Here is a 12458-nt window from a genome sequence, read left to right on the forward strand (position 1 = left end):
ATGAATTGACAACACATTGCGCTATACAATGTTTACTCGCCCATTTAAGTCGCTACTTAAACAACTTCATAAGGTTAAATGCAGGAACAAGAAAAACTGATCTTTTTGTGGTAGCGAAATAAATATCTTTACATTCCGCGCTAAAAAACTAAAACAAGATTAGCTGTTTTCTCAGTATTGCGAATAATTACAAGAACCGGTAGCTAATAAACAAATATTTGACTTTATTTTGCGTAGCTAGCTAAATTTACACTTGTTTATGTTAAACAGGTATACGAAGGTGAGTTTAGTATACAAATTTTATAGTTAAATAACCAATAAACAGTTTTCTATATCAAGATGAAACGTTTTGGCTTTACGGATACAGTAGAAAAGGGGAGGTCAAGTACCCTGTCGATTGTGCGTGGAAACTGGTGAATCACTTTATTATTTTTACATGTACTTATTTTAACTCGCAGGAAACACGCTTGGTAATAACAACAAAGTCGTGTATGCGAGCAATATTTTAATCCTTATTACCATCTTTCCTTGCGTTCGATTTGTTTTATCATTGCTTCTTGTCATGGGACTCAAGACTTATCTAACTTTTACGTACAAACTTACTGTATGCTTCCAAGGTATTGTATATTTTTTGCAAAGAAAATTAAATCCATTTGTTGCTCTTTGTCCAGTAAGCAAATAGTCATTAGTCAAAACCTGTGACGTGCACGGTATTTTAGACTTTCCTTTTATAAAAAATCTGTAGAGGGAGGGCATTTAGTTTTGAACTCAATGACCCCATCGGATTTCAAATTTTAAAACGTAATAAAATCCTAGTTTTCTATGAATCGTGCACACAATAACTCTGAATCTCAGTATAGACCATCTCGTTGCAACAAATTGTATCGTAACAATGTCGTATTCAGAGTCTATGACACGTTGTTATTCACCTCAGCGGCCACACCGGAAGGTCGCATTCAACTGATGTCATTTGCGGCAGAAAATTCTTTAGTCATTACAACATCAAGCTTTTATGGAATGCTAAAACTAGGAAATCTAGAGAATGTATTATATCTAACTAATATAGATTACCAAAGATAGTCATATTTACCATTTCATATGGACTATTTTTTTCCGATTTAGGAGTGATTGCATCATAGAACAGTTTTAATATATTTGCATTGCCTTTTGGTTGTTGTTGTTGCAGAAACAGTGATCATAGATCTATTCTCATAATGTATGATGCATTATTTTTGTTTGTTTGTCTTTCATAATCAAGTGGGGCATTACGCATGTTTTATTTTATCGCACCTTGAGGCTTACTCGCCCGTAACAAGATTTGGGAGCTATATTTTTCTACTCCATTTAGACATAAACTATGGTTCTTAAAAATGATTTCTCTCAGATTTAACCTTTTTTAACATTCTTGCTTAGTGTGAAATGCTTGAATAGACAAATTATTACAGCATTTTGGCCCCATAGTGAGGACAGTGATATTCTTTATTTATTATATGGCAGTTATTGCAAACAAAACCATTAAATCCTCTGAAATGTAGATTACTTTGAACACATCAGTGAGAAGCAAACTAGCAAAACTGTAATTGGGAATTGTATTGTGTGTTTTTTCGTTATTGCTGAGACTATTTTCAAAATAAAGAAACTCAATTAAGAAGTTTGAACATAGCTACTAGGCGCAGAAGACTCAAGTTTCTTGGATAAAGTTCCCTCAACTTTATATACAATAGGTACATAAAGTTATGTTTCATTAAGTCACAAGAAAGTACGAAGTTTGGCTGTAAACAAAGTTCATGCATCGCGGAAGAGATTGCAAAAGTTATTACGAATGGTACTTGGAGAAGAATCGTATGGTCGTCGCCTTTTGAAGTTGTTGATTAGGTTTCGCTAATACACTTACGGATTGGGACGCGCGAAGTCTTGTAATCTCTAACGATGTTACCCTTCAATGCGTGAAAAGAGGATAGCAGTGAATTGGATTCTTTCAGTGAGGCTTTATTTACGATCGATCTAATCAGTAGAAGGAATAAAGCAGGGTCGATGCCAAATAAAGGATTTTTTAAATTGAGAGGAATGTTTATTGCATTAACATAAAAGAAACGAAAGTTTCTTTTGATAAGTTAATACGAATCAACTACAATGAAAATCATAATAGAATTCTTTACCAAAACATTAAAAAAAATCGATGACAGTGATAATTAACATACGGATACATAGTTGCGCAACGTACGTGAAAAAATTTGTAACGTCTGCGCTAACTGGAGCGATTCATGTAAATGCGATGTCTGTGTGATTAATAATTATAGACACATACGAGTATTTTATGATTGTTACCAAGTATAACTAAAAGCGAACTAGGTTATGAAGTTTTAAAGGCTACGTAGCTTACTCTAGTCCCTTTCAACTAAGTTCTCTAACTTTATAATGAGTTCTGATTATCAGGATACTTGTATTAATATTAACATGATTTAAACCTTGTTTTGTTTTAACTTAAACCTTATATTTAATCTCAAACCACCAAAAACAAAAGTATTTGAATGATAATTTTAATAAATATGCATTGATTACTTTGATTGGACAAGAAAATATTAACATCGCGCTTAGATTCCGTGTCACTGATATGTTGGCAGTAATTAATAACTTTCACAACGTACTAGTACCGTTGTTTAGTAAGACACAATAAACAACTTACACTTACAAATAATTTTAGTTACATTTTTAAACTCCTTACGTTTCATGATGATAACATTTGATCCTTTGAAACATAATGCATTATATCCTTGAAAGTATTTTAGAGTAGTATAAATGCATCCTCCTTTCGCCACAACCGCACTCAGACTGTTTCAATGCTGTTCTTGGCCCAGTTTTCGAAAGATTTGCAATAAAATGTGCATGAATGTAATTTATAACTGTATTGATGTGTTTAATAAGGATATTTGCTTAAGATCTGCTTATATCAAATGGCTTTCGTTGCCTATATTAGGATTAGAGGTAGCTACGTCTTATTGCTGTGTACGAATAGTTCAGTGTAGTTCAAGAAACTCGAAAGTTTAAGTACGCAGCTGCGTATCTCATCGAAAGATCACAGTTCAGTCAGAAATGGAGACACCAATAATAGTTGAGCTGGCAGACAATGCTAGATGGTAAATATCACTGGGACACTTAAAGCACCGAAAATACACCCGGTTTAACCTACCCAGTCGGCCTTACGGATATAGCCCTTACCAATTTTTAAAATAGTAAACTCGTATTTTATGTAATGAAAATGACTACCTACTTAGAAATAATTTTCAGATCAAGTAAGCAGAAACATAACAAGTTTATTGCGAACCTTCATGATCAAAAGATTTTTATTGAGCAATTTGAGATTTCTGTTTTGCTTGCATTATGAATAATACAATTTGTAATCCGAGAGCATAAAATAGCAAGCGAATAGCAAAAATACCACAATATCAAGCTTTTAAAAATATTTTCATTAATTAGTAAGGGTAAAACATGGCGTCATTGGACATAGTTTCCAATTGAACTTTTAAATATTCCTTGGCCTTGTCGTCAATATAACGCGATATATTGCGGACAAGTATTCGGCTAATGTGACGTTTAGTTAATTAATTGTTTTTCCAACAAAGTCGTGGATGTAACCTTGAGCGTGATTTGAATTAATTTAGCATCGGTACAAATTAACGGAACTCCACGTTCTCCAGCCAGTGTGAGCCCGAAGGTCGTACAAGCTGTTAGTCTGCGTGCAATGACAATAACATAATTTGTTGCTGCGGTTGGGAACGCTGCCAGGAACTGTTCACATTACATTTTGAGGCAATTCACCTCGGCTGCGTGCAGTTGAAACCGGTCCAGTCTAATCTAATGCGACGCAGTAAATAATATAATTACGTACATTAAACTGTCGTTAGCAAGCTTTTGAATTATTTGATGAGTAGCTTATTTATTTAGAATCAAATATATTTATTATTTTAAATGCTGTCGGTCTCTAGGCTTTGATCAAACTGTACTTTTTCTGGCTGTGGTAGTCGCAACTGGTGCACAGCTAATTTAGTATCGGAGAGAGCCCGCGCCCTTATAATGTAGGCTGTATTATTAATAGCTCTGGCATACATTAACTAGCGTATTAGTCGATGGACGCACGTAGCTAAGGGCTAACTCTGTATTGACCTAAAAGCTATTATTAGAATAGAACCCTAGACTTCTTAGATTTATATAAAATTAAATTAAAATTAGGAAGGGTTTCTCAGTTTGTGGTGCACTTACGTTCTTAAGTCATCTTATTTATTTTCTGACTAATCAGGGCTGGAAACTGCATGCTCATAAAATTCACTTTAAAAGCTTTTTGTGTGTTAAAATATGATAGCAGTTAATAACAAAGTGTAGTAGCAGTTTAAGTCTATTTTCACCCCTGCCCTTATGGGGACAATATTTACTTTAGAACGCGGAAGCTAAGTTGGTAAACATGCATCCGCCCAGCAGTTCACTTGTCGAGGGTAATGTTTGTATTTGTTCACGTGACTCACGTGGCACCCATCGTTAGAACTCAGCTTGCACTCAAGCCACGGCTCTCGCTGAACTTTACCTTAAACACCACTTGTGACTAATTACCGGCACATTCGCAGAAGCCTTTCTTTTTACCATGTAATTTCAACCGCAACGCAACTACATATACAATCACTTTTAAATGCTGTCTCAAAAGACTGCTTAATTGTTCTTTATGTATTCTTGAAATAACTTCAGAAGATCTTGATTATTCACAGCAAATGAAGTTTTTATTAACTCACAATATATTATCTAATATATTTAAATTGGTATTTACAAATTGGAAAATAGTTTTCTCTTAACCGTATTATAACTACAAATGATTTGATTTTAATAGTCGTAAAAAATATAATAATAATCTGAAAATAATAAGATACCGTATAAACAGAATGTTTCAAATAAATTCTTATTTAAAATACATTTCGAATAGATATCGTCGCAAAATACGAATCGGAACAGCGTTGGGAAAGTGAATTAATAGGGGAAAGTCTCTAAGGATTCGCGTGCTCGCTTTCGTTACGTGCCGCTAATGTCACGTGAAGGATCCGAGCATCGCCTGACGTACCCAATATAAACGAGAATATCGAGATACCTCCGACCGGAGTTCCTAATTAAATAACTGCGCCTATATAGAAGGCATATAAGCAATTGATGAAATTGCAAATAGTCCTTTGCAGTTTGAATTACATGATTGCTCTCTGCATCGTTACTTGATGTAGATTTATAGTCCACTCTCAATAGATTTCATCAAGATGATTGCACAAATAATACTATTGAAGTCGTTTCAGGGTATGAGATTTTATACGACAAAATTTATCGTATGTTATTTATATCCTTACACCCAAACGCGTGGAACGATTGCGATGAAATTTGTGTGCCACTATGGATAAATACATAGTTTACTTTTATCCGAGTTTGTAATAGAAGAGGGTATAATATAATTGTGTATAATGGGTGATTTTACAGTTATCACCCTAGTAGCAAAGCCGCGAGCAACAGCTAGTTTGTTAATATGCTTACCTTATCCTTACCTTTACTAAAAAATGATGTCAAAATCAAGTTTTTATTTCAAGCAGGCCGTTTTCCAGGCTCTTTCAAAACTTTACAGTTCTAGTCTAGATTCTAGGTGCGTCATGATTTCAGTAACTATGGTAATCGCTTTACGTACAAACGTTAGACTAAAATAGTTTTCAGTAACATAAATAAGTAATTCCATATGTTCTCGTTTGTCGAGGTTTATTTTTAACCAAAAGTAATTAGTCACATGTGATGAACCCACGTCATGTTCATGAACACAACTCAAATAACTTTACAAAATACTGATTGAAATATTTTGTTGGCTTATGTAACCGTCATACAGTTAACGTTGGGTCAAATATCATAGTTGCTCAGCTTTGACCTTTCAATTTGGGCCTTTGATAGATGGACCCTTTTTACTAACTCCCATTGATCGAATCTCTGTCGATTGTGTTTCAATCACCCTACGGGCCTTGTCGATACGAACTTAATGCTCGATAATTCTCGATATTTACTACTCTTGGTGAATTCGTTTCGGTTTCATCAATCAGACTACTGGACAATGAAATCGGATTTAAAAGGCAAATACCATTCGATTTTTTTAATTTGTCACATTATAAGATGTTTCAATATCATAGAAAGTTTTGTGAATTAATAAATAATTATATAATAACGACGCTCGAGGACGACGAGGTCACACTTTTACTCGTGTAGTTCAATTGTAATTAATAAATTATAATAGCGGATATGGCGCACTCAACCGCTACGAAAAGGCTTATCCGAAATCTAAATCTATTATAAATCCAATTTTCTATGACAGATTTTGTCTGGTGTCTTTAGAGCTTTAACGAAATAGAAAGTTAATATTTGTTTTATTACATAATAGGCCGGAATGTACAGAAAGCTGTTAGCTGATTAATTTCTTATAGGACGATGGAGCTCGAGGTAATTATTAACACCTACATACAGATATTTCCCTTAAAAATCGTCAGTGGAAAGAAAATACAATAGATTTAAACAATTATCTCCATGCGTATTAATGTATCATATTTTTAAAACGTGTATATTTAAAGGCAGGCCACGTGCTGTCGCTGTTTTCTTCACAATTGCTGCAACACCAGGGTATTTGTGTCTCCTGCTATTTATACGGCGCGAGACTTAATCGCCATCCATTACGAGCTCGGCTCACATCGCATCCAAACGAACCGACACAGTAACAAATCTCCGAAATTAAGATGTTATGTAGACGAAATTAAAAGCTCTGCAAACGTTAAGTGTTTAAAATGCTTACATACATATCTTCCCGAAGACAGAGCGTTCTATTGAAATCGACCGAATTCTGTCTGCGTAGCTGTACTATGTGTGGGTGCGTCTGGGCGAGATAAAGGCTTTGACGAAATGTTCGCCTAAAAAATAGTTTTACCGTCGAAGCTTTCGTTCAAGCGAAAAGGAGCTTTTAAATTAGCTCGATTTTTTTTTCATTCAGTATAAATATAAAAAAACAACTTGAATATAATACGTGACGACACAAGTATCTTGCAGACTGGTTCTAGGCGATCTTTTGACTTGTGATGCACATGTAACCTGTAGCGAATTTACAGCATTCACTTTTCGCTCACTGTATCGGTGAAAGGTTCTTTTATCAGCGAAAGTGAATAAGAGGTTGCGAGTCAGATCAATAGTAAAAGCAGATTTTAATAAAAAATACTGTGAACATGATAAACACTATTGGAATCAATGACGCCATTTGAATACTTTATTTACATTTATAATATTTTTTTGCAAAATGTTAATGAAATTGACAGTCAGACAAGCTTTTAATAATTAGACGATTCCTCTGCCCGGCTTTGGGAAATACAACGCAATGTAAACAGGAAAGAATAAACTCAGTCCAGCTTTTAACCACGTGAGATGTGGTGAATGAAAATCCTTATTATCATATTGTTTTCGTCGAAGTTGTCAAAGGACATCTCTGACGTGCGTCGTTTCGAATCACAATGCAACGCACGGTTGTTGACCCATTCTCCGAGTCTTTTCTGAACGTTTATACGACGCATTATAAATATCATTTACGGATATAAACTCACGTAAATACGTTGCATCTAGGTTCAAAGTTCAGAACCTTTATTAAACTAGTTAAAAGTAATTATTTTAATATTAACTACCTTCATGAACTTTTAATGTATTTTATGCGTGACTTCTATGAATAGATGTAGATTTTTAGGATTAATCACAGCTTTTAGAACAATACCCTGGTTAGTGCTAAGTGGTTAGTGGTCATTAGGAGTTTTGTTTGTAGAGGCGTGTAAAACAATAGGTAGTTGGATTGCCATCGCCACAAAGTTATGTTCGAAATGTGGCTTTAGTGCATCCGGCTTTTTCCTACTCGTAGGAATTCAGTCACCTGCTACATTTGCAGGGCAAAAACCCGTCTAGACGGCATTAAATGAGATTCAAGTTATTGTCAATCTAGTAAATTTTAGACTCATAAATACTTCGCAGCAAATCTTAGTGCTTACATAATGAAACAAGCTTACCTCTTGTTCAAATAATTTCCTATGAGTAATAATACTGGTTTGTTGAGGGAATATAAAAACGCTCCCTGGTTTCACTATGGGGAATGATAGTGGCAAGGTAGTATTGTATGTACGTTATTATGTAAATCGCAATTCTACGTGGCGTCCTCATGAGGTTATTGTTTTGTTAATACCTTTATTGTCCGAAGTCCAGCAGTCTATGTTGTCCGGAACTTTGACCTCTTCGGTATGCATACTTTAACATAGTTAAAAGCTTTGTAATTACACGTTTATGTACTCGTATGATAATAATAATAAACTAATTAACTAATGATGACTGTTTATAGCGTGAATCATATTTCCTTGTTGGCTCAAAATATTACAGAATTGGTCCAATGTAACTACGAAAGTATAGGATCAGGTTATTTCAAGGAGTACCAAGCTAATAAATTAAAGTATCAAATTAGCCCATGGCCATTAGTAGATTACCGGTGGTCTAAGTACTTGGCTGACACTCATACTATCAAAAGTGTAGTACGGCAAAGTTTATTAGACGGAGTTTTCCTCCCTGTGTGCTTATTTCATCGTCTAGACGAGGAAGGCCGGTATCGTGTCTCCCGGGGGAATAGGTAGCGGACCGCAAATAATGTTAGCGTTGCCAGACCGTGGCGACGAGCAGGCATTGTGTGCTTGTTTGAGCTTCTATTACGGCTTATTCACTACACTCATAGCCGACTGCCGGCAATGCTTCACAGAGCCCCGGACTCCCGGCACGCCGCGTGTGACTGTATCTGTAACGATTTAATACACGTACTTACAATATCAATACCCAGATAAACGGTTGAGTAGTTATTTTGATATGAGTATTGTAATTGTGACTTACCGTCTATGACCCTGGAAAGATTCTTGCACGAGCGCCATGATAGTTATTACAAGATCAAATTAATTGGCCCTCATAATGTATGTTGCTGTAAAGAGCAGTTTTCAATATTTTTTGCTATTAAAAATGGACCTTTGATTACTAAAAGAAAAATGACTGATTACTCGTTAATTTACTTTTTATCTAATATTGTACGATCGTGATCATATTTAATTTACATAAATTATTACGAGTAGCGCAGACCTTGACTGATTCCAGCTCGATTATTGCTAAGTATAATTGATTATTGCTATGTATATATTATATTGAGAAAATGTACGCAAACGACGTTATCCAAGGTTAAACCTGGTAAAATATCAAGCACGCCAATTGCATGCTCACGGACGACAAAGCAATTCCCCGAAAGGTACAGGGTTGTACTGCAAAAGAGCGATGCTTATGCAAAGAACTAACGAAACTAGCTACCTACTCCCCGGTCATTGTTCCCACTTCGTTTGTCTTTGTGATTTTCAACAGAGCTTTCGTTTGTTCAGACTAGTAGAGGTAATGAGTAGCCAGCTTGTTACCTTTGAGTTTTTAATTATCTCCACAGCCCATACCAAGATTAACATGCTAGGTTCTATATATTTTATTATTTGAAGATTGAAATACTATCTGAATTAAAATAATTCGCTGAATGCGTTTTATTCTCAAATTAAAAACAAATTGCGATTTCTTTAGAAAGAAAAAGAAGAATTGGGCTGTCATAACTTGACGGTTTTCTTAAATGAAACTTACGTGAAACAGAAATTCCACTTTGGTGTTGGTCCTTAATGCACTTTCATTTAATAACACAATGTTATGTAGGCTTACAGTATAGTAGATATAAACCTTGAAATAATACTTACAAGCGCCTATAATCCAGTCCCACACGCACTTCGTTGCTATAAACTATAAACAAAGGTAGCAGATGACTGGATAGTATAAAAATACAGTAAGGTAAATACCTCGATACAATAGTGAGATAAAGATTATAAGTAGCGAGGATAACGAAGCATGTAATATGCAAATGACGTCAGAAGGCCTCGTATTTGCAATAGAGTCGGACAGTTAGCTCGTATTCTGTATTCTAATACCAAGTTACGTTTGCGGGCGTGCGCTGCGTCTTGCGGTTCGCCTTGTGGTCGCCGCCGGTCACCGGTCACGCCACTAACACCAAAACTGTTTATTCAATACATGAACTGCGATAGGAATGTCAATCGAATTAAAAGTCTCATTCCGATGTTGTCTGGCCTCAAAAGGAATTAAAAATTGCGAAGAATCGCATACGCCTGCTCATTTTACAACGGTTGAATATTTATTAAATGCATCTAGATTTCGTAATTAGAGACAAGATTATTCCTATTTATTTTCTACATGCCTATTAAAAACAAACTAGAAATAATTGAGAATTTATATATTTAGGTTGGTTTTTATTTGTTTCAGCAACTTAAAGATGAGCTCGGTGAAGTGGTCGCAGAGCTGGAGGCTCTGGATGGGCAGGAGGAGTGTAAGCAAAACAGTAAAGCCAAGCAGATGAGTATAGGGAGAAAGAAATTCAACATGGACCCGAAGAAAGGTAAGCAAAAAACGGAATAAATTGTGGAGAGAGTATGGCAATCCCGTTTGATTAAGGGCCGTGATACCTGCTCTTTGTATCGTACAAAAACTAGCAGAATACCCGTTCGTTTCAATTACTGGAATAGAGAAAGTACGGTTTTTACATTATATGAACGAAGTGGTTGTTTCTCCACGATAAATCGGTCAACTCAGGACGTGTTTTCTGGTTGGTTTTATGTAGCTTGGCAAAATATTTGTACGTAGTTTAGATTCTCATGTAATAAAATAACTGGTTCGTTAAACAATTTTAAACAATCTGGCGGTGGCGACATATTCGAACCGCGGGCGGCGGTTGTGGCTTTTGTGAAAATATTTTGTCATTTAGCCACCGTGTTTAAATAAGCAGTAAAATAAAAGAGGTATGGCAAAGATAAAAATTACCACTCACATTCATGCTTGTGTAGACCGGTAGACATACTAAGCACGTGGAAATTTTATATAACACAAGCACAAGTTACACATAAAAGGTGTCTTTTGGCTTCGTAAAAGTATTTATAAACCCTACTCCAGACTGCGAGCTATAAATTTAGTTGACGCTTTGTACTAAAATATTAATAAATATAATAAATGTCCGATTAAAAGTAAAGCGCTCAAGGTACCTTTCATATGGAATGTATCATTAAAATAATGGGTGGTAAAAGGCGTAGAATTCTTGGTACGTTGCTATTCGATGCAAGCAGGTGCAGAGTTCCCACGGCCGGTCATACGACATATTCAGCAAATTGTTCTATTCCTGTGCTTTTACACCTGTCCAACGGACAAAGCCATGTTCTGTATACCAACGCCAGTTAGGTAAACGTCAGACGACGTTTTTGTTACCTAATGAGCCAATTTATAGTGAAAAATACCCTTCCTGATCGCGACAAGAGCTTTTCCAGTTCCTATATTAGATTGCTAGATGTGACATGCAAAGGTTACTTTTTTAAATATTTGTATAATTAATTAAGTATTTTGTGTCACAGAAAGGCTCTTTTTTAATATAAATTTCCGTCGAAAAAATTATTCGTCTTCTGTACGTCGTGTATCAAACTACATTTAATTTCGATTATGATGTGAATATGAGTACAATTTTATTCGTGTATATTTAATACATTCGTGATAGAAACTTAACATCTCAGCAAAATATCAGGCCTTGATCTGCTTTCGTCTAGGTTAGGTAAATGTTGGTTCCACTTATCTATATTTAAACAACAATAATGCACTACAAGTTTTTTTTTTAATAATATTATTCAGTTGGAATTCATGTAAGTGACGCTTCATAGACTTAGATGATCAATTCTATAATTTACCAGTTCACTTAGATATGCTATTACATTAAACGCAATCGGTAACAGTAATCTCGTATCTTATAATTAACTGAATAGATGGCCCTGATATAGGCTAGTTTTCTGCAAGTAACGGTACAAATTACCGCGATTAAGTATGCCTTTCATAAGGTAATAAATCATCTGCCCGCAATAGAGTAATATGAGGATTTTTTACTTGGCCTTTGACGCATTCTTCGTATAGGATGAGAACGAATTGCCTTATACTTTTATTACTATATATCTGCATATTACACGCTGTTCGTTAGTTGGTGAAAAAACTTTTTCTTTCTCGCTTTGACGACTTTCCAGTGTTGCAGTGCTAATTAGGTCAAGTTGACAGTAACGAGTAGGTTCTCTGGAGGTTAGATAGAAGGCAGAGGACACTAGGTCTCCTGAATACATGCTCCAAGCTCTGCGTTCTCGAGTAGTCCTATCCTCAAGAGCCGCCTTAATGGCGTGCAGTCACACAACCTCGTGTGCATAACTTCTTAATGACGTGATCTTTCTACAAAGCTCTACACGAATCTAATTGAAAATAATGACAATATACAGTTATCAATA

This window comes from Trichoplusia ni, unplaced genomic scaffold (genome assembly GCF_003590095.1).
Source record: "Trichoplusia ni isolate ovarian cell line Hi5 unplaced genomic scaffold, tn1 tig00003081, whole genome shotgun sequence".
Lineage (NCBI taxonomy): Eukaryota > Metazoa > Arthropoda > Insecta > Lepidoptera > Noctuidae > Trichoplusia > Trichoplusia ni.